At 38.0% G+C, this 23,151-nt stretch overlaps 1 protein-coding gene across 1 annotated transcript in view; it reads left to right on the top strand.

The window, feature by feature from the left end:
- Positions 1-1,072: 1,072 nt before the first annotated feature.
- Positions 1,073-23,151, top strand: part of BMPER (BMP binding endothelial regulator) — a 277,236-nt gene continuing 255,157 nt past the window's right edge. Inside the window, exons 1-3 of the mRNA XM_039336815.1 lie at positions 1,073-5,905; positions 6,005-6,165; positions 15,094-15,272. The gene's annotated coding sequence lies outside the window, so the exon portion shown is untranslated. The remainder of the gene's footprint in view (positions 5,906-6,004; positions 6,166-15,093; positions 15,273-23,151) is intronic.

Genomic DNA, 23,151 nt, shown 5'->3' with positions numbered 1-23,151 from the left:
AAAACAGAATATATGTAGTTCAGAACAGAACAATTTTTGGTGTGCTCTGATCTTGGCAGTTTCCTTGTAGATACAACCTGATAATGAAACAGCTGCAGGAAAGCCATCAAGTCCAGAAACTAGTAAAAACCCAATAATACAGATACAATAAAAGTAGTATGTTGAGGAACACACAAACACAAAATCAGATCATCATTCATGTAAGTTCATATATTGCCCTGCCTTTACCATTTGCTGATGATAAAGCCATATTATAAATACTTTCCTGAAGCCAGCAGAATCAGAAACAAATGTATCCATTGTAAAATGTGATAGTCTTATAAATAGGTTTTTATTGTATATATCTAGAACAAAAATCTTTGTGTTGGAACATCATGGATTATTTTTATGCCAGAAATTTGTAACATCAGTTCCCACATCAAGAAATTCCTATGTAGGAACTGTGTAACTTGAAGAATTTGTACATGTAGAATGAATTTTTTCAAGAGACAAACTTTGTCTGAAGATTGACTAAAAAGAATTTGCATAATATCCTTCTGCCACAACTGGAAACACTTTTTAAAAAAGTCTTTAAAGAAATGGCTGAATAAAAATAGGTGATCTCAGTTCTTTTAAAGGCCTTTCTTGGTCCTACCAGTTGAAATGTTCTGATAACATTGTATATGTTAAAATAAAATTATTCAATATATTTTTGTATCCATCGTGCCAGCTACCTCTTTGGTAAATTATCCTTTTTGGCATTTATTTGCAATGTTTGCAAGCTTGATAAGTCCTTTACTTATCTTTGTTATCATATAGTAGAAAAACAAGTACAGGAAGGTGCTGCAGGTCCATAATTTCTAGAAAGATAGTCTTTGAAAACATATGGAACAAATGTCTATCCTTATTATGAATACAGATTCTGAAAGGGTTTCCTGGTTCTGACATGTGGTTCATGATTTGGAAAGAAGCCTCATGACACAATACGCACACAAATACTGTAACTTACCATTCTAAAAACGTGGTGCAGGGAATTGTTTTATTTTGTTACTATCTTCATCCATTTGTTCTTGAGGTCTGTTGATAGATTTGCTTTGTGATACCTAATATGATTGAGAAAACCAAAAGCCAACATCAAATAAATATGTTCCTTAGGTTTTAAATGATTGTGCTAGTGGTCTGGTTGGAAATCCAATTATTTTCTGGTGCTGGTACCAACATGCGGGAAGATGGCCTTGACACAGAGAGAAATTTGTTGCCAAGGCAACAAACAAATAAATATGACTTAAGCTGATACAAAGGTAGAGATTTATAAAATATCTCTAAGACAGGCACCTCCTAATTCAGATAAAAGAGGAGTACATTTAGATTTGCAAGAAACTGCTACTAAGAAAAATAACGTTGGGTCCATATAGCATCTGTTTCTTGATCTGATCTGGTCTACCTTGTAAAGTTGATATATTTCTATACTCAGATTTCTGATAAGAGCTATCCAAAAGAACCAGGAGTTTCCTCTTCCACAGGAGACATGGATTGTTTTTGATAGTCTTGCACAGGTAGACATATTTTCTGCAATAATTGAAGTATAAATTTTAACTTTCTAGTAATTAAAAACAGGTTACAAAGGAAAAGGGAGAGAGTAATAGACATTCCTCAAAATAAAAACCACATATGATAACTCTTTTGTGTAATGGCAATATAAATTACAATATTTAAAGATTTATCAAACAACTGTGGCTCTTGTATGAGGGGGAAAATAGCCATCCAACCTATCTAAACTAACCAGAGTAACAATTACCTGAATAGAAATGATTTAATTCAAGAAAATTGCAGCTTTTCTTGAATTAAAGGGAAACTTTGAAAGAAATGGTGAAAGATACTCAATCACTTGAAAGGTTGCCTTTCCATTCCTTCTGCAGGTTTAGCTGTCTCTAATCTGACAGTTCCCTACTTTAACCATCTTTTTCAAAGATTCCCTTTAATTCAAGAAATTATTTGAATTATTTACAATGATTCCAATAAAAATCCCCATCTTAAACTTACAATTTGATTGAGAAGAAAAACAGCAGGGAGAATTTTAACTGTTCATGTGTTTAATATATTTTATTTGGTCCTCATTCCCTGTATTTTACAATGTTTACTATTAGGAATACATAGCCTGGGAAATACCTTTAGTCTTTGGATAGCTTTAGTAAACTGGACTATCCTAGGAATATTTTTTTTATATATGATAGAATTTACCTAAACATGAAGTAGCTGTGACAGCTAAATGCAATCTTCATGTACAGTGATCTTATGATGCAATGGTATATGGCAGTAATGGCAAACCTTTTAGAGACCGAGTGCCCAAAAACCTGCCCCCCATCCTCACTCCGCCCTGCCCATTGGGCCACTCACCACCTCCACTGCCCGCCACAGATCACCCAGGCAGCCCAGCAACGCCATGGTGGCCATGCCCTCCGCCCATGCCCCGCAGCATCATCTGCATGCGACGGGGCGCAAGAGCAGAGTTTTGTCCCCGCTGCCCGGCTATCATGACCTTGGCTGTGCTTCTTCACATGGGCCGTGCCCAGGGGCAACTCTCCTCCGGGAAGGCTGCTGGTGAGGAGGGGGCCATGGGAGGAGGCAGGGCTGGGGAGATGGTGTGTGGCCCACAGAGAGGGCTCTGAGTGCCGCCTCTGGCACCCGTGCCATAGGTTCGCCACCACTGGTATATGGGAATTACCTTAGGAAACAGGAAGAAGAGCCATAAACTAATCAACTGTCAGATTAGAGACGGCTAAACCTGGAGAAGGAATGGAGAGGAAACAGTTTTCCAGTCAGGGAAGGATCTCCAGGGCTTTTTTTTCTCATAAAACGCCCAGAACGGAGTTCCGGCACCTTTTCTGGATGGAACCTTGTAGGGTAAGAAAGGTGGGTTATATGACGTGTGTGAGTTCCAGCACCTTTTTTTTTTTTTTTTTTTAGAAAAAAAGCACAGAAGACCTCTATCTATGCAGCTAGTTTGCAGGATGCCTTATGTCATCTCAGTGATACAGCTGCACTTAATTCTCATAGTTCACACTCAGTTTCCCTGGAAATTTAGGATAGGGAACTGAGGCTAAATGTGAAGGTGAAGGTATGTGGGATGACTTTGAGAGACAGGAAGAAGAGCTACAGATTAGAGGCAGCTGAAGCCATAGAAGAAATGGGGTATGGCAAAGATCTCAGAAGGGAATTCATTGTAAAAGGTGAGGGAGGAAGACATGTGCTTTTAAAATTGCAAGATTTTGTTAATGTAACCTTACAATAAATATAGAGTGGTTATTCCTGTCTGGATTATTTCACAAAGCTGGTGTATATTTCTTAATTCATGATACTGATATTTCTAATACTCACCCTCATGCCCTGCTGAGAACTTCCATAGACACCTATTTAGTTTTTTATTAGATATAAAATGTTACCAAAGAGAGAAGCAGCCTGAGATTTTAGATTCAAAGATCCCTCAGATACAGGCACTATGGTCAATGATCAAGGTTGACAGGAATGGTAAGCCACAATATCCAGTGAGTCTTCTTTATCTCTGTGCAAGGAGGACTTGGATGTGATCAAACAAGGTGATGTTAATGATCCAGCAGAAAATTACACTTTATTGCAAAAATGGAATAAGATCTGTTGATAGGTCATTGCATAGTTTATAAATGTGTGAAAAAATTATGAATGCATATATATTTCTAGTTGGCACATAGTAAACTGAAGTCTCAATTTTACATTTTAATAATAGCAATGATGAAACTTTGCTTTTTTTGTCTCATAGTCTTATTAGACTCTAGAAACACAAATGTCATAACTTCATCAACTTGACCTTGGTACCGAGTTTATAAACTGGAGTGGATTAACTGACCAACCCATTCACCTCCACTAGCCATTCTGCAATTTTCTATGTACATCCATTTTCTATGGACTTAAAATCATTTGTTAAGTGACCGAAGGTACAATGGCACTGAAAAAAGTGATGCATAACCATTTTTCACACTTATGTCTGTTGCAGCATCCCCATGGTTATGTGACCAAAATTCAGATCCTTGGCAACTGATTCATATTTATCACAGTTGCAGTATCTCAGAATTACGTGATTACTTTTTGCAACCTTCTGACAAACAAAGTCAATGGGGAAGCCAGATTCACTTAACCATTGTAACAACTGCAGTGATTCACTTAACAACTATTGCAAGAAAGGTGGTAAAATGGGGCAAAACTCACTGTACAACTGTCTCACATAACAACAAAAATTTTGTGCTCAATTGTGGTAAGTTGAGAACTACCTATATTTATTTTTTCACTCAAATGTGAAGGCTGTTCAAAACTGCAAGACTTAAATATGGCCCTTAAAAATGCTTTTCATCTAGGCCCTCTGCACTAATTTCAAAGCAAGTTATGCGAGTTATGCTTTGGTATGTAAATGGGGTAAACTGGGGAAAAAGAAAACATGTTACAATTATACTTTGTATCTGTTAACAATTAGAAATAATGCATTATTTTTTTTAAATGGAAGTTATTTTGTAACTACAGACTAATAGGTCAATTCATTTTCATTTATATCAGTTCTAAAAGAAGCTGGAAATCATTCTTTTTTATTTTTTTGCTATTTATTATTCTGTTGCATACCTGTCCTCTTTTTTTCCCTTTACTCTCTTTCCTTCTATTCATTGTCTTTGATTATTAGTTCTTTTTTGTCTTAACAATTAATCAAATTATTTAAAAATAGTAACTTTGTATCTGGAAACTAATGGCTGAGACATCATCATCATAATATAGCCTCTGTTTGATTTCTTCTCAAAGTTGACATGCAAGACAAAAATAAATGCATCCAGTATCCAGAAAAAATACGTTTGGAAAGTAAATCAAGATGGAAGTTCAAATAGGAAAAAAAAACCATTAACCTATTTACAATAATAAATTGGACCAGATATAGCTGTATCTGGGACCAAGAGAAATCCTTTACCATATCTTCTCTGTTCTTAGGTGGTGAGTTCCCAACATTGCCATATAGAGCCAAGTCAAAGCACAACTTTTTTCTTGCTAAACTGAAAGATTGGGATGCACAAGCATTTTCTTTGTTATACCAAGCTTGTTTTTCATCTCTATTATCAACAAGGAAGTATCATAAAATGTGTAGGGGAATATTTGGAACATGAAATTTGTGTCAGAGTAAAATTTTTTCCTTCTGTTGTCTTACTTCTGATAGAAGTTTTCTTTAAACGCTGTTTACTAACACTTAGTATTTGTAATATAGTTGCAAGCAGAACTAAACATGTAATTTCTGCCTTTTTAAAAATGACCCTTACTGCTACAATGATTATGCATTGGGACTAGAATTTCCATTATTAAGCTATGCAGTCATAAAATGCAACATCATGTGACTTCACTGCTTAGTGATGGCAATACCAGGAATGCTTGTTGCCATTGTTAAATAAATCATGTACTACCATTACCTGTGAATTCACATATTTACAATTTGTGAGCTCCCGCTGATTTCCCCATTGACTTTGTTTATCAGAAAGCAGTGAAAGTCACAAATGGCATTCATATAACTATCTGGTAATCCCCCAGATACGAGCATTTATTTAGGGAGATTTCACAAAAACAAGGTTATTCAGAAAGGGTACTTACATTAGAAATTCAAAATTGTGACCAAAAACAGGCCTCTGTAGCCATGTGACTTGGATTCAGTCTCGGCTACTGCGGTGGTGATTTTAACTCTGTAACTTGCTGGGTCAGTTTGAACCAATGAGAAGCCGGAAGTGTGTGGGAGTCACAAGGCCAAACAAGATCTGGTGATTTTTGTAGCTGGCAACGACGATTTGTTTTTGTTTTCCTGGAGCTGTGTGGAAGATCTGCTGCTTGCTGGGCTTGAGGACTACTATAGAGAGCTAGAGTTACTTCTGTAAGTATTTTAAAATATTCTTTTTTGTTACTCTATAGTACTGTACTGTATTGCTTGTAATTACTTTGGGAACTGCTGTGCTTTTTATTGTGTTTGTAGGTACAGTACTCTGCAAGATTGTTTGTTTGCATTTGCCTGAAACTTACAGCATGTGGCTGCTGCTGCCTCATCTCCCTAGCACAGACTCACCTGAGATTCTGCTGATTGGAAGGAAATCCCCCCCCCCAATTTTGGATTTTGCCTGGAGAGATAAGATTAAGGTAAGGTAAGGTAAGGTAAGATAAGATAAGATAAGATAAGATGATCTTTATTGACATTTTTTTGCTGTGGGCACAATGGCACACATCAAAAATGAAATTTAATTGCCTGCTTTCAAAGTGAACACATACATGACACACACCTAAACATATTATATACAACATACAGTATTTTTAAGAATATTAAAAACAAAACGGTGATTGCTGGGTAGACTCATGTTAAATAATAAAATATACGAGCACCAGGAAGTTACAAAACTATAAAACAAAGTTACAAAACTATAAAACAAAGCGATACGAAAGATCGGGAAACAGGATGATACGAACACAATGGAATTCTGGGCTACGGAGACGAACAATGAGGATATAATTGTGAAGGAGGATCGTAGACAGAGAAACAGGGAGAGGAGAATGAAAATAGGGAGTACTAAGAGGGAGGATGAGGGGAATAAACAACATAAACACAGACAGTGCACATTTAACTACATAGAACTAAAGAGTCCCCCCGACTTACAGTCATACGAAGAAGGGAGGAAGAGCTGTGGTATCGGCACAAGCAAGGAAAGTGAGGAAATTACACCTTGCAATACAGAAACTACGATCAAAATGCAGGTGGATTGGCTGGGACCCATGACGAGGTCAAGAAACCGGGCGCAAAGAGCACCACATTTATAAATAGCTTCTCCCATCGACTGGATGCTACCCTGATGATGTTGGCAGAAGCCAGCGAAAGCTTGGTTTTATTCTATTAAAACTTTTTATAGTTTTGTAACTTCCTGGTGTTCGTATATTTTATTATTTAACATACAGTATGTATAGACCCACACCCCTACATATACCTAACAAATAAATATTAAACACTGTCCATCTTGAATATATAATGGAAGGAGGAATCTTGAGAGTTCACAAAGTTAATGCTGTATGGAATGATACTATGGCTGAATCTGGATGTTCTGCTACAGAATACCACGAAGCCTCCTCCCAGAAGGTAACAAGGAAAACAGGCCATGAAGAGGATGTGTAGTGTCCCAGATAATCTTACAGAACCTGCTCAAGCAACGCTTCTGTGCTATGTCCTGGATGTGCTGATCAGGGGCAGTGTTTTTTTTTTAATTGCCGCCAGAAGTTATGGGTATTCCCTCATTGGAGGCTTTTAAGAAGAGACTGGATAGGCATTTATCAGAAATACAGTACAGTACAGGTCTTCCTGTGGTGATGGCGGTGCCGATGGTGGCTTTTTTCAGCCGTCCGCCCTGGAATGTGTCAAAGCCAGCTGAGACAGCGAGCAACAGCCGTCTCGCGGCTTGGAATCTCTCTCTCCGGGCGGGTGAAGGGAAGGAGGTGAGCTTCCCTCGGATAGTGGTAGAGCTCCCTGAGAGACCCCAAAGTTTCTTTCTTTGGAGGTCGGAGGGTGAGAGCTCCCACGGAATCTGAGGTGTTCTCCACATTCCAGGATGCCTTTGCTCTAATTTTTTTTAGAGCAAAGCTAGACGCTGCTTTCACATCTGCTTTCAAAATGAACTTGTGAGTAAAATTTAAAGCAGACAGAGCTGACCAGGGAGATTATATTGGTGATTATTCTGAGACTTTAACTCTGGAAAAGATTTCATCTTCTCTTTCTTCTTATTTGAGAGGGGTGAAAAATGGCGCTGAGATTTGATTTTAAGAGTGAAAGGACCGGAACTTCAATTTGAAACAATGTAACAGCTTTTACAAGATATAAAAATTTTCTTCTTTTTTTTAATATAGGGGGCTTTTGTCTTTTTCCCCCTCCTTTTGTCTCCTTTCTCTCTCTCAATCTCTCTCTCTCTCTCTCTCTCTCTCTCTCTGCTAAACTGTTGAAGGTTTTATAAGATTTTAAGAGTTTTTTCTTTTTTATATAAGTGACAAGATGGCTTCAAAGCATCTCGGAGCTTTTGTTTCTAAAGCCTCGATCTCCTCTTCGGTAATGCAGATAGCCCAGCAAGTCGAGTCTAAATTTCCACCACTTTTTTCAGCTTTACCAGCAGTTTTATCTAAAGACTTACAGGACGCTTTGGAAGATAGCGTACGACGGATTGAAAAAGAGATAGGTGAAATTATTGAAAATAAATTTAGGAAACTGAGAGAAAATATAGCGTCTGTGTTTCAGAAGTTTGTTGATCATATAGATCGTCTGGATCAGCGTATTGATGTTGCTGTAGAAAGTTCTGAAAAATTGGAAGATCGAGTTGATAAAACAGAAAATAAGGTGGAAATAATTCAGGATGAAATTACTATGTTACAATACAGAAGTATGGAGTTTGCTTTAAGAATAAGGGGAATGCAAGAAAACATTCAAGAGGAATTGAGACAAGTGGTCGTATAGGACATAGCTTTTATTTTGGAATCTGAGTCTGAAGAAATATTGAGAGAGACGGAAAAAGTTTTTAGGGTTAATTCAAGGGTTGCGAGGCAGAGGAATCTGCCACGAGATGTGGTTATTTATTTTTCTAGTAGATCACTTCGTAATAAAATTTTACAAGCCTTTTATAAGCAGAGATTTCAAACTGCAGCCCAGGATGTTATACTTTTGAAAGAATTACCTTCAAGAATTCTTAAAGTAAGAAAGCATTTTGTTTTTCCTGGCTGATGATCTTAAGAGGCGACAGGTCCGGTTCAGATGGGAAATACCAGTTGGAATAGCGGTGAATTATGCGAGGATACATTATAGACTTGATACAATTTCAAAAGCGAAAGATTTTTACACTTTTGTTTTGAAGGCGGGCTCTTCATTACCCACAGCTGAGATATTAGAAGAAAAGTTGGAAGAGCAACAGATTGAAGAAGATATGCAGGTTAAACCTCTGCAACAATCTTTCTTGACAGAAGATTCATTAAAGAAGTTGAGTATGACTCGTGTAGCTTTCAGAAGCAAAATAAAGGTGGACTCTTCATTATCCACAGCTGAGACATCAGAAGAAAAGTTGGAAGAGCAGCCGATTGAAGAAGATATGCAGGTTGAACTTTTGCAGCAGTCCTCTTTAACAGAAGATTCATTAAAGAAATTGAGTATGACTCGTGCAGCTTTCAGAAGTAAAATAAAGGAAGGTTTTCCGCCATTTTCTACGCGCTAGACAATAGAAGGAAAAGTTGGAATATCAGCTGGCTAGCTAGCTTTTTTGGGGGGGGAATTATAAAGAGTTTTGTTAAATCTTTGTTATTTAGGGGGAAAAGTTTAAAAGTTTAAAATTATGATCTCTGTTTGGGAGAAGACTTGATAGGTTTTAATTTAGTAATTTAATATTTGGGAGTATTTATAATTTTTAATAAACGTATAAAGATAATTACGATATATTATGATATATTAAAAGTGTATAAGAAGTTGATAGGTTTTGATTTAGGAGAAAAGGTTAAATTTATGATTAATAAATTTACTTGGGTCTGGGGGGGAAAGAGTTAAGAGCCAAGTTTATATTGTTTAAAAGAAATATACATCTCGGGGTGGAGAAGGTGGATAAATTATATGAAGAATAAATATGGGATTTAATGGATAAATTATGATTAGAGTAGATATGATTAAAAGTATCTGGGGAGTGGGGGGGGAGGTTGGGGGGTGGGAAAGTAGGTTAGACAATAGGATTACAGTAAGATAATAGATGGGACAACTTATGAGAGAGATGTTGCTTGGGCATTTCCCCGGCACTGTATCTGAAGAGGGATGAGAGTGGAGGAGAAAGGTTAGGGAGGAAGTAGGACGGTTAGAGGAGAGGGGGAGGGGAGAGAGAGGTGAGGGGAGGTGAGAAAGAGGAGGGAAGTAAAGGAGAGTGTTAGAGAGGGCGGATGCAGTTTGGGGGGGTGGGCAAGCAACACCTAGGTGTATTTATTTTATTTTGTCAAATGTGAAATTTTTTCTTTTTTGTTTATTTAATTGATAAATGAAAAATAAAAACTTTAAAAAAAAGAAATACAGTACAGTACTGTACTTGTGAGAGCAGTGGGTTAGACTAGATGACCTCAAGGTCCCTTCCAATCTACTGTTGAAAGCTGACAGTTCTGTAAACCCCACCCCATCTCCCTCTATATGCCTGCCTGGAGATGCATAAGCTAAAGCTACTTACTTTAGTGGCAACTGAAGAAGCTTGAGCTGCCTAGCAACAAATGGTTGTGGTTTTTGTTTTTTAAAAAAGCCTGCTGCCTGCTTGGGAGGCAGTCTACAGTACTGTAGTTCAGGCCAGAAACAGCCTGCAGCAGCAGCAGCGGGAAAAGTCTCTCAGTTCAGACAGCCATTGGAAGAAATAAGTCAAATCTTCATTCATTTAACAATCCATTTGATTCAATTAATGAGATTGATTTTAAAATGTTGTAATATTGAGTCTGATTCATTTGACAATTATGAACCTATTAGGCATGTACCTCGGGGACTACCTGTATCGTAATTATGAGCTGGTCGCTGAGTGCCCATGGGAATGCTGCAATGGCTACAACTTTGAGGACCATCCATTGTTGTTGTTGTTAATTGCGAAGTCATGTCCGACCCATTGCGACCCCGTGGACAGGGTCTTCCTGTCCTCTACCATCTTCTGGAGTCCATTTAAGTTCTCACCTACTGCTTCAGTGACTCCATCCAGCCATCTCATTCTCTGTCGTCCCCTTCTTCTATTGCCCTCAATCTTTCCCAGCATTAGGCCCTTCTCCAGTGAGTCCTTCTTTCTCATTAGGTGGCCAAAGTATTTGAGTTTCAACTTCAGGATCTGGCCTTCTAAAGAGCAGTCGGGGTTGATCTCTTCTAGGACTGACCGGTTTGAACGCCTTGCAGTCCAAGGGACTCGCAGGAGTCTTCTCCAGCACCATAGTTCAAAGGCCTCAATTCTTTTTGCGCTCAGCCTTTCTTATGGTCCAACTTTCACAGCCATACATTGCAACTGGGAAAACCATGGCCTGGACTATACGCACTTTTGTTGGCAGGGTGATGTCTCTGCTTTTTAGTATGCTGTCTAGATTTGCCATAGCTTTCCTCCCCAGGAGCAAGCGTCTTTTAATTTCTTGGCTGCAGTCCCCATCTGAGGTGATTTTGGAGCCCAGAAAAATAAAATCTGTCACTACCTCCATTTCTTCCCCATCTATTTGCCAGGAATTGAGAGGGCCGGATGCCATGATTTTGGTTTTCTTAATGTTGAGTTTCAAGCCAACTTTTGCACTCTCCTTCTTCACCCGCATCAAGAGGCTCTTTAGTTCCTCTTCACTTTCTGCCATTAGAGTGGTATCATCTGCATATCTTAGGTTGTTGATATTTCTCCCGGCAATCTTAATTCCAACTTTTGATTCATCTAGCCCTGCCTTTCTCATGATGTGCTCTGCATATAAGTTAAATAGGCAGGGCGACAGTATACAGCCTTGCCGGACTCCTTTTCCAATTTTGAACCAATCAGTGGTTCCGTGTCCAGTTCTCACTGTTGCTTCTTGACCCGCATATAGTTTCTCAAGAGACAAATGAGATGGTCTGGTACTCCCATCTCTTTAAGAACTTGCCACAATTTGTTGTGATCCACACAATCAAAGGCTTTTGCATAGTCAATGAAGCAGAAGTAGATGTTTTTCTGGAACTCCCTAGCTTTCTCCATGATCCAGCGTATGTTGGCAATTTGATCTCTAGTTCCTCTGCCTCTTCGAAATCCTGCCTGTACTTCTGGTAGTTCTCGATCCACATACTGCTGGAGTCTAGCTTGTAGGATTTTAAGCATAACTTTACTAGCATGTGAAATGAGTGCAATGGTGCGATAGTTTGAACATTCTTTGGCATTGCCTTTCTTTGGAATTGGAATGTAAACTGACCTTTTCCAATCCTGTGGCCACTGTTGAGTTTTCCAAATTTGCTGGCAAATTGAGTGTAGCACTTTTACTGCATCGTCTTTTAAGATTTTGAATAGCTCAGCTGGAATACTGTCACCTCCACTAGCTTTGTTGTTGCTCAGATTTTCTAAGGCCCATTTTACTTCACATTCTAGGATGTCTGGTTTGAGGTCAGTGACCATCTCATTGTGGTTATCTGGGATGTTAAGCTCTTTCTTGTATAGTTCTTCTGTGTAGTTTTGCCATCTCTTCTTAATCTCTTCTGCCTCTGTTAGGTCTCTGCCATTTTGGTCCTTTATCTTGCCCATCTTTGCATGAAACGTTCCCTTCATATCTCCAATTTTCTTGAAGAGATCTCTGGTCCTCCCTATTCTGTTGTTTTCTTCTATTTCTTTGCACTGTTCATTTAAGAAGGCATTCTCATCTCTTCTAGCTACTCTCTGGAATTCTGCATTCAGTTGGGTGTATCTTTCTCTTTCTCTCTTGCCTTTCGCTTCCCTTCTTTCCTCAGCTATTTGCAAAGCTTCCTCAGACAGCCATTTTGCTTTCTTGCATTTCTTTTTCTTTAGGATGGTTTTGGTTGCTACCTCTTGTACAATGTTACGAACTTCCATCCATAGTTCTTCAGGCACTCTGTCTATGAGATCTAATTCCTTAAATCTATTTGTCACCTCTACTGTATATTCATCAGGAATATGATTTAGTTCATACCTGAGTGGCCTAGTGCTTTTCCCTACTTTTTTCAATTTAAGCCTAAATTTTGCAACGAGAAGCTCATGATCTGAGCCACAGTCAGCTCCTGGTCTTGTTTTTACTGATTGTATACAGCTTCTCCATCTTTGGCTGCAGAGCACATAGTCAATCTGATTTCTATGTTGACCGTCTGGTGATGTCCATGTGTAGAGCCGTCTCTTGGGTTGTTGGAAAAGAGTGTTTGTTATGACCATCGTATTCTCTTGACAAAATTCTATTAGCCTGTGCCCTGCTTCATTTTGTACTCCAAGGCCAAACTTGCCTGTTATTCCGGTTATCTTTTGGCTTCCTACCTTAGCATTCCAATCCCCCATGATGATAAGGACATCATTTTTTGGTGTTAATTCTATAAGGTGCTGTAGGGCTTCATAGAACCGGTCAATTTCATCCTCTTCAGCATCAGTGGTTGGGGCATAGATTTGGACTATTGTGATATTGAATGGTTTGCCTTGGATTCGAATTGAGATCATTCTGTCATTTTGGGGATTGTATCCCAGTATTGCTTTTCCTATTCTTTTATTGACTATGAAGGCTACTCCATTTCGTCTGAGGGATTCTTGCCCACAGTAATATACCTGATGGTCATCTGAATTAAATTCATCCATTCCTGTCCATTTTAGTTCGCTGATTCCTAAGATGTCGATGTTCAGTCTTGTCATCTCTTTTTTGACTACGTCTAGCTTGCCTTGATTCATGGATCTTATATTCCAGGTTCCTATGGAGAAAAAATCTTTACAGCACGGACTTTCCTTTCACCACCAGATATATCCACAGCTGAGCGTCCTTTTGGCTTTGGCCCAGTCGCTTCATTCTTTCTGGCGCTACTAGTACTAGCCCTCTGCTCTTCCCCAGTAGCATATTGGACACCTTCCGACCTGAGGGGCTCATCTTCCAGCGTCATATCTTTTTGCTTTTTAGTACTGTCCATGGGGTTTTCATGGCAAAGATACTGGAGTGGTTTGCCATTTCCTTCTCCAGTGGATCACATTTTGTCAGAACTCTCTGCTATAACCTGTCCATCTTGGGTGGCCCTGCACGGCATAGCTTATAGCTTCATTGAGTTACGCAAGCCCCTTCGCCACAACAAGGCAGTAATCCATAAAGGGGGGACCATCCATAAGTATCATTAATTTAGTGTTACTATAATGGTTGCTGAATAAGTAAGGATCATTTTTATTTGCATTTATTCATTCCCAGAGTATTCTCAATGGAAACAGAAATATACTACAAATGAATTCTATCTTTAACATGTATTGTTCAATCATTTTCTTCAATCCATCAAGTAATCCAAGTGCATACAAGGTTTTTAACTGAACTGATGTTCCCCCTATTTTCTCTTGACTGGAATCTACTTATAATGCTTTAGCAGGTGGCAGCACTTGTTAGATGACCTTGTTTAGTTTGGAAGGTAAACAAGTTCAGACCTGGTTAGTACATAGAAGAGGGAATCCCAAAACAGAAGGCTGGTAAAGGAAGAAGACTACCACAAAACACTTCTGGGCCCTCACCAAGAAAATTATCTGGATATTTCTAGGAATCAAGCTGGAACCAAAGGAAATTTCAGTTTATGTTTGTTACCCTTAACAACTTCCTGCTCTACAGTGTACAAAACTAGACCAAAGTATCTATATCTAGATATATTTCTAAAAGTTTCTAATATTTTTCTTCCCTTAAACATTTCTATTACATTCTAAAGTAACTGATACAACATTCAAAGGAATTATTTCAGCACATAGTGACAGGACACATACCACCTTCTGTCTCATTCTTAAGTGTGGGAAATATCTAGCTATCAGCTTAAATCTAGATATCAGCTTCAGTTTGTACTTTTGATATTTGGGTTTTTTTAATAGAATACATTTTTAATATTGTTAAATATTAAAGTATATGGCCAATGAAACAAATGAAAAAGGGCAACTTCTACCTGAAATTATCAAATTAAGAATTTGGTGGCTGATATATCTTCACTTCTAAAGCAAGAGAAAAAATATTTCTCCCATTCTGCAATGAAATACATTCTTTAAAAGTAAAAACATATTAACTGTATGCTAAATAGGAAACATGTTTCCTATTAACTGTATCTGTTGATAAATCACAGATTCTGTTATGTCTTTTGGAGGATTTCCTTAGAGATCTTTCAAATTCCAAAAGAATATTCCAGATACACAATAGAATTTTACAGATTTCAATCCCTGTGAGTAGAGTGGCAGTCCAACAAGGAATACTTCCTTGTCAATTGATGATTCACAATCATCCCTTCTCAAATACTGGTATTCTAATTATGTCACAGAGGAAGGAAGAGCAATTTTCTCTTGCTCCCCTAACATGTGCTGCAATATACCCCTTTTCTCATTTTACTATGAATAGATCATTTCTCATGGCCCAGGACTCAGACTGAATCTGAAGAAGCTGCTCCAGTGGACTCTGTGGAATATCAGCCTCAGGAAACAAAGCCAAAAATCACCTGAGATTAATTCAAAAACGACCATCTGAACAGCTGGAGCAGTCAAGTGATGATGATGTAAGGCTTCCAAGCCTTTGCACCAGTGAGTATAGCAAAGAGCAAAGCCAAAACATTTCATAAGATTCCTTACCAAGCAAGGGAATAAATCCCTTGATTAAAATTAGTGGCTACAAGCAGCCCTGACCCATGATCCCTCATTGGAATCAACCATCTGATTTTGGCTCGTGTGATGTTCCATCTGGATTCTGCTCCTGAAATTCTGACCCTTAGACTGGCTGATACCCTTAACTAAATTTTAGATTTTTAAAATTAGATTTTGACTATTTTTGTTTTGCATGTTCCAGTTAAAAACAAAACTATTCAGGCAAGCTTTTTTCATAGGTTCTGGTTTGGTTTGCATTCCTTGTGTGTTATCTCTTTGTCTTTGAATAAACTACTAATTTTCAAAGTAAACATATGTTAAAATGTGTCATTGAAACCAGAAGAAGGACACCATTAACTATGGAAATGTGACAGGAATGGACTTTTTCCTTGGCCACCCAAGAAAATTTCAAGGTCCCAACAGGAAGCAATAACAACAACAATAGCCACTAAGAAGGGACAAAAGGCAAAAAACACTGTCATACCATTGATCAGAGCAATGAAGAAGTAATTTACCTGCCATGGATTCTTCCTGCTATGTAACAGATTGCTCTGTTGATAAAAATTAAGATCTATCAGACTACATTGGTCTTTGAAGCAGGCACTAGTTGAAGTGTTTATACATTGTAGTTTGTAGTCCTAACTCTTCTTTGGTAAATTCAAGATGATCTATACCAGGGGTAGGCAACCTTGGCTCTTTTATGACTCGTGGACTTCAACTCCCAGAATTCCTGAGCCAGCATAGCTCAGGAATTCTGGGAGTTGAAGTCCACAAGTCATAAAAGAGCCAAGGTTGCCTACCCCTGATCTATACTGTATGTGTTTCAGCACACATTGTTATGCATTACTCACTTGGGAATAAATTCCCTTCACTAAATGAGCTGATCTATCAGGAAACATACTCAGGATCAGACTGCAATATATTGGACCAATTGGACCCTATGCAATGATATTGTTCCATCTATTGCAAATATCAATTAAAATATAGGATGGATGGAATTATTTATGACAAACAATTGAATAGTCTGATAGAATAACCAGATTAAGCCAGCCATTATGTGGATCTGTATTACTTTTCAAAAAATAATTTTATAGAAAGGTTTTGCAAAAGTGTAGTTACAAAAAGCAAGTCATGTCTTTTGATGTTGCATTTGTCAGAGACTGCATAAAATCCCATTGCTGGGACTGTAATCTTACACTGATTTTTCAAATTTCAAGTAAAAGAAGCAAACATTACAACACCTCTCCCACAAAGATATATGCATTTTAATAATTATGAAAGTTTATTCTGAAGAAACATTAAAGTGACTAATATCACTAATTTGTCTTTCTTTTTACCTTCAGTCTTCACTATTGTAGCTTATTTAATGAATAGGAAAACACTGAATTTGTCTAGGAATTTTCCAGACAAATAATTGCACTTAATTCTGCTGTTCAGTCTGTGGCTTTATGAATTCTTGTCCCTTATCAGTTCCACCAGCTGTACAAGGGCAACCCTAAACATCTATCTTTTACAAAACATTTTTTATGACTGTGAGAAGATCGTTTGTTTATAGCTGGAAACCAAAATATTAATGTACTCAGATATTTGTAGTTGCTTTGTTACCAATATAATGGCATCCACTATCACTTGGCGAGTTAATCCTGTTAACATTTCCTATTTGTCTAGGATTCACACACACGTGTGCGTGCATACGTACACACAAAAACACAGAATAGGATGTGAAAAATGCAAGCATCCATTGTCTTCATGTTATTTCTGTTTTTTCCTTAAATTAAAAAAACTTGTTCAAGTTTCAGATTTTAGAAATGAGAATATAAGGAAAGAGAGGAAGGTTCTTTTTCATAAATGATTTCAGATTTCAGGAAAAAAAATACAGTGAGATATCCATTTTTTGTATGGAACAATTGTTGATTTTGCTTCTGGACAACATAAGATAATTTACTCATAGCTTATCAAATTTCTACATTGATAAACATTCTTTCATAGTGGAAATGTTAGGAATATTTCTAAATTCTGTATTATTATTTCATTCGATTGTTTTAGTAACAAATTACCAAAATGTTTCAATTATATATTAAAAACAATGTAGGATATCAATCTTGCTTGGGTTAGGGACGCCAGAACAGTTTGGTGACCAATGGAAAGATTGCAGTTGCCATCAATAAAAGGAAAGGCCTCGATTTTGTTTTGTTTTGTTTTTTAGCAATTTTTGTAGGGTATCTAAAAATTTGGAGATCTTAGTTAACACACCTTCTCAATAACTGACCTTTACCTTTGAAAATTGATAGTAAAATAGCTGAAGTATGATGTTAGGCTAATGTATTAGTTAGGAAGAGTGTTTTAAGGATTGGAAATGGGACCAGTTTTTCTTGTGGAAGCCTTCTCAGTCCTTACTGGGAAAAGAAAAGAAAATGCCACTAAAAAGACAAATTTTTTTCCATTTAATACCAGTAGTGCTACAATTGGAAAGGGAAGATAAATCAATATTAACGCAGTCCTGTATTTCACTTGGAAATGAGCATTGCCGCTCATAACATTACTTTGGGGTAAAAGTGTTTGTTGTTGAGCTGTAAGTGCTCCTAGGTGATGGTTACTATCATTTTTGTTATTACCACTATACCATTTATATACTATCCAACTCCCTTTCTGTAAAATTTAATATTGGTCAGGAATTAAAAAGTGTTACTCAGTGTTAAAAATATACACAGAGAGATAAATCCCATTTAGAAGATACAAACAAAAGTCTAGGAGGTAAAAAAGATCCTAGGGTACAAAGTTTTATTTAATCTGGTTGTTGATGATGTAGTTTTGAACAAAAATATTAAAAAGTGAAATAAAATTCTTTTCTTTTGTTTTGCTACAGGATGAAAAGAATAAATTTTAGTTCTCCTGTTAAGGAACTTTTTTTTAAGATGAATCCTGTCACATATTCAAATTTAGAGTATGTAAATTCAAATACAAAGAATATTTTTATAATTGCAATTATTACATCTTGCTTAAATATTGCTCTAGTATGAGTACAAACCATCTAGTAAAAATATCTGGAGCTGGCTTGCCTGTAGAATGTTTGTTATCAGTGTAACTTTGCCTATCAACAGAATTCAAAAAGCTTTTCTGCCTGAAGGATATCCTGCTGATTAGGAAGATAAAAAAGATCTTGTTATTAAGAGAGAATGACATAGAATATTGGTTCAAATACTTGACTTTTGTATTTGTTTTTGTGTTTAGCCCTAATATATTATTTTTATTTTGTAGCACATTCTTGGGGTCAAATCTTTCCCTATAATAGTAAATCTGCATAAGCAAAAGCCATTCTTAATGTAAATGGCTGTTATTTATAAATCAAAACAATATATATATAACAGTGTCCTCTTCTGAATAATCTAAGGCATATAGCCTAGGAGAATAGGACAACAGGCCAAGACTTTATAATTGAAAGTCTCTTGAATCTTGTCACTTACTATGTCCCATAGTATTTTTTGAGGAAAGTATGGAAATAGTTTGCCACTGCTTTTCTCAAGATTATTTTATCTTTAAATTGTATAACCGGCCAGTACTTGAAGATGTGTTTAACATTATGAAAGCTAGAACATATTTAATGTAACTTATAATTATTTGAATATTATATAGGATCAGATCCTCACTGGATCTTAAGGGTTGTTGTTGCTTTTCTTAATTGCAAGAGTTGCATTGTTATGCCACAAGAATCAGAATCAAATCAATTTAAAAACATTTCTTCTTATAAATAGCTTTAGAGATGAACACCTTTTTTTTTTTTTTTTTTGCTGTATAGCAACTTTCTAGCCTAAGCTGCTGAAGGCCATGTCAGGATTGGCTGTGAAGTTTCCCAGATTTATGGTTCTGAAGGACTTCAACTGCCATACCTGAGGTAGACCCCTGAAGCAGCCAGAAAGTTCATGGCCTCCACGATTGGGCTTATCCCAGATCATTCTTCATCCAACTCAAGACAGTGGCCACACTCTGGACATGATGTTCTTGTTGGAGCAATGGTAATGTGATCTAAGAGAGGAATTTTCCTTGGCCTCTGTCATGGTCAGATCACACCCTAGCGATTTTGAGATTCTCTTGTACTAAGCCCTCTACAAGGACACTGAACATATTTGACTAGTCCACCCACCAGTAGCTGATGGATCCAGTTGGGTTTCAAAGGAGAAATACTACTCACCTGTTATACAGTCCTGTGGAGGCCCGAGTGGCTACCTGAAACAGAACTGTTACGACAGCACCTATTGAGCTTTGCCCAATGCTCTTGTTATTCCCTGTGGTTCATGGAGAAGTTGAGAAGCTAAAAGGGATCAAGAGACTCCTAAAGCACCATTGGAAGAAAATGAAGAACTAATTTGACCAAACATAAGCTAAACCGCTATTGCCTACTTCATGGCGGTAAGAGTGGAGAAGTGCCAATACTTCTCCACTCTTATTGCATCCAAAGAATACCACCCAGTGATCCTGTTTAGGGTTATCCAGACTCTCCTCAGAAAGGGAGCTCAGAGATGCATCTGTACAGCTGCGCTAAGGAATTTTCCATGCATCTGGAAGATAAAATTGCCCAATTTTCATTCCCAGTTGCATACCAAGTGTGATACAAGTCCTATGGATATACCTGGAGAGAAGACTTACTCTGAGAAAGCAGACAGATCTTCCAGAATGTTAATGCATCCATGTGTCAGACCTATGTCTCTCCTAGCTGGTTAAGGTCCCCAGAAGATATCATGTAGATAGATCCAAGTGATGTGAATTCATCCTTCTTGGAAGAGATGTTCCCGGTTCCTTTTTAAAGAGAAACTGCTATGCCCCTTTTCAAGAAGCCATCACTGGATAATAGTTCTGGATAATTGTTCTGGACAATTTTTGTACAGTCTCCCACCTTCCCTTTTTAGGTAAGATGGTTGAAAAGGTGGTGGCATTGTAACTCCAAAGATCCTGAAGGAAACAGATTATCTGGACCCTTTTCAGTCAGCTTTCAGGTTTGGATATGAGACAGAAACAGCATTGGTCACACTCATGGATGACATCTGGTTACAGCAGATAGAGGTGGCACCTCTATCCTTGCCATTGTTGACCTCTTGGAGGTTTTTGATACTATCAATCATGTAAACCTTTGGGGCTGATTAGGCAGTTGGAGTGGGTGACGTTGTACCGGTTCACCTCCTTCCTCCGAGGTTAGTCACAATGTTGATAGGGATTGAGAGGTGCAATTTGTGGCCCCTGCTTTGTGGGATGGTGCAAGGCTTGGTTCTCTTTCCACTCCTTTTTAATATCTATATGAAACTGGTGAAATCATCCATCACCACAAGATGAGGTATCATCATAATGATAGTGATACCCAGCTATGTATCTCCATCCTAGGCAAAATGAATAATGCTATGAATGTTCTTTTGTGGTGCCTGGAGGTTGGGGATGCCTGGTTGAGGAACAAGAGACTTCAGCTAATCTCTTTCCTCCATGTAGTAAGATGGAGTGATTGCAGAATGTATCTGAGAATTTGGGTCTTGGATGGGGTTGTAGTATCTACTGTTTTTTCAACATTATTTCTATTGAGAAAAATGGAAATAATGTTGAAGGAACTCTGGCAGATAACATTTATTGCGCTGAATTATCCCACATGGAATTGTGCTATCATGAGTTGCCTCATGGCAAGTTGGCTGCAGCAATATGGCCACAGTGAGATGGCTGCACTGGGTTGGCTGTGGCAAGATGGTTATGGCGAGTTGGCCACAGCAAGTTGAGCTGGCTGTGGCGAATTATCCTAGACCCACTTCCAGGTCCAATTCAAAGTGTGGATTATGACCTTCAAAGCCCCATATGACATGCGGCAAGGTTACCTATGGAACCATCTTTGTCCCATTATATCAGCCTGTCACATCTGGGTTAAGCAGGGAAAATATGTTGTGAACCACATATTCAGCTAAACCCTTCTCTGCCATTGCCCTTGATCCATGGAACACTCTCCATCAGGGTTGGACCCCCATTCTCCTAGCCTTCCAGAAACATATGAAAACATACTTCTGTGGCCTTGCTTGTGGCCTAAAGAGGAGCCCTCTGCCATGGTGTTGACTAGCATCCTGAAAATCCTTCCTTTACCTTTTAACTAATTTTTAATATTGCTTGCCCCTTTTTACATTTTATACACAGTTGTTACATTTGTAATATTTTATTGTACACAGCCAAGAGTCCCTCTGTGAAGGAAATAGGCAGGTTTAAAATTTAATAAACAAACAAACAAATACATAAATTCTGACATTTTGTGAATTCAGGCTTGTTTTAAAAAGATCAAGCTTCAGATTGTGGGAAAGTTTTTGCTTATCTGTAGGTGTTGACTTGCTTTTTATTAGATCCATGTGCAAAAGACTAAATGCAGTTTCCCCCATGTATACAGGTTTATTTAAAGATAATGTTTTCCATGTTTTCTTCCTCTTCAATTGTTAGGATGGGACAGAACTCCACAAATAATAAGGAACAATTCAAAAATGTATTTATAGCTTTGTAATGTGGAGTGGATGAAACTGGAGGAATTCAGAAATTCATGATGAATCTAGTCCTAATAAAGAAATTTAACCTCAGCCAAACAGATTTCATTAATAGGAAGCAAAGTTAAAATAAATAAGCACAAAATAAATAAGCAAGTGAACATTATGCTTACATGGTTATGGGATATAGCTTGAGTATGCTGGAACAATACGCCACCTGCACAACAGCTACTATGGATAAGGGGACAAATTCTATGGAAATGCCACTAATGTTATATGAATGAGCAAAGATAAACTTTGGGGGGAGAAGTTTCACTTGAATAGAAATATTTAGTAGCCAAATGTGGACTAGCTAATGGAATTGCACTGTTTAAAATATCTTGTATGAAATTGATTATATAAGCTTGTTTGTATGTTATCTGGGGTGTTTGGGAATATGAAAGTGAAAATCTAGTTCTTCCATCAACCCTGGAAGCCTGCAATGTGGATGAATGAGACTAAATTATGTGGTTGTCTTCCCAATAACTTGGGTTATTTTATGTATATATTGCTTTGTCCTTAATAACATTAAAAATGCAAATCCTGGGTATACACATATCAATAAAAATATAGACAAACAAACACCAGAATAAAAATAAACAAGACCATTTAATATAAACAAGCTTGTAAATAAAAGAGTTACTGAGCTTTCGTCGGCCAGTCTGCCAACGTCATCAGAGTTGGAATGCTAGGTGATTAGGGAGCCTGCCTATATTGCTGCCTGTCTCTATGCCCAGCTTCTTGAGCGCATCATCGGCCCATTGATTGTGTTAATCTGCAATGTGCTAAGTTGATTCACATCCGACAGCCCATTGGTGGACCTGATAATTGCGTTCAGATCCTTCATTGCTTTTCTAGCATGCATGCGGACACCTGGGGGACAGCTGTCATGCCGTCTCTGCTCCTTATCTCTCTCCCCTCTCATTTTGGAGCGAACTCTCAATCTGCATTTCAAATGCCCTGTAGGGCTGTCATCCTCCCCTAAGGCCACTGTTGTTTCACCCTTAGCTCCCTCTCCCCAATCCTGCAAAGAGCAGCTGTTCGGATGTTCCTGCTCCCTATTCCCCTCTTTTTGTCTCTCCTTCCAAGCCGCTTCCACACGTCCATTTCCAACACCCGATCTTGACACATTGTTAGTTTGTTATCTCCTCCCATAGTAGCCATTGCCACCTCACCTGTAGCCTTGTCGCTCCAATCTTGCCAGTTGCTATCTCGTTGTGGTGTGCCCTGGCCCCCCTCCCCTATTGCCGGTTCGCTGTCCTCCCTGGGGATCACAGCTTCCCCAT

Source organism: Crotalus tigris, unplaced genomic scaffold (assembly GCF_016545835.1).
Source record: "Crotalus tigris isolate CLP2741 ecotype Arizona unplaced genomic scaffold, ASM1654583v1 scf7180000017666.379230911805:20528666, whole genome shotgun sequence".
Lineage (NCBI taxonomy): Eukaryota > Metazoa > Chordata > Lepidosauria > Squamata > Viperidae > Crotalus > Crotalus tigris.
The sequence above is the reverse complement of the archived record's forward strand: the minus strand, read 5'-3'. Positions and strand labels throughout refer to the sequence as shown.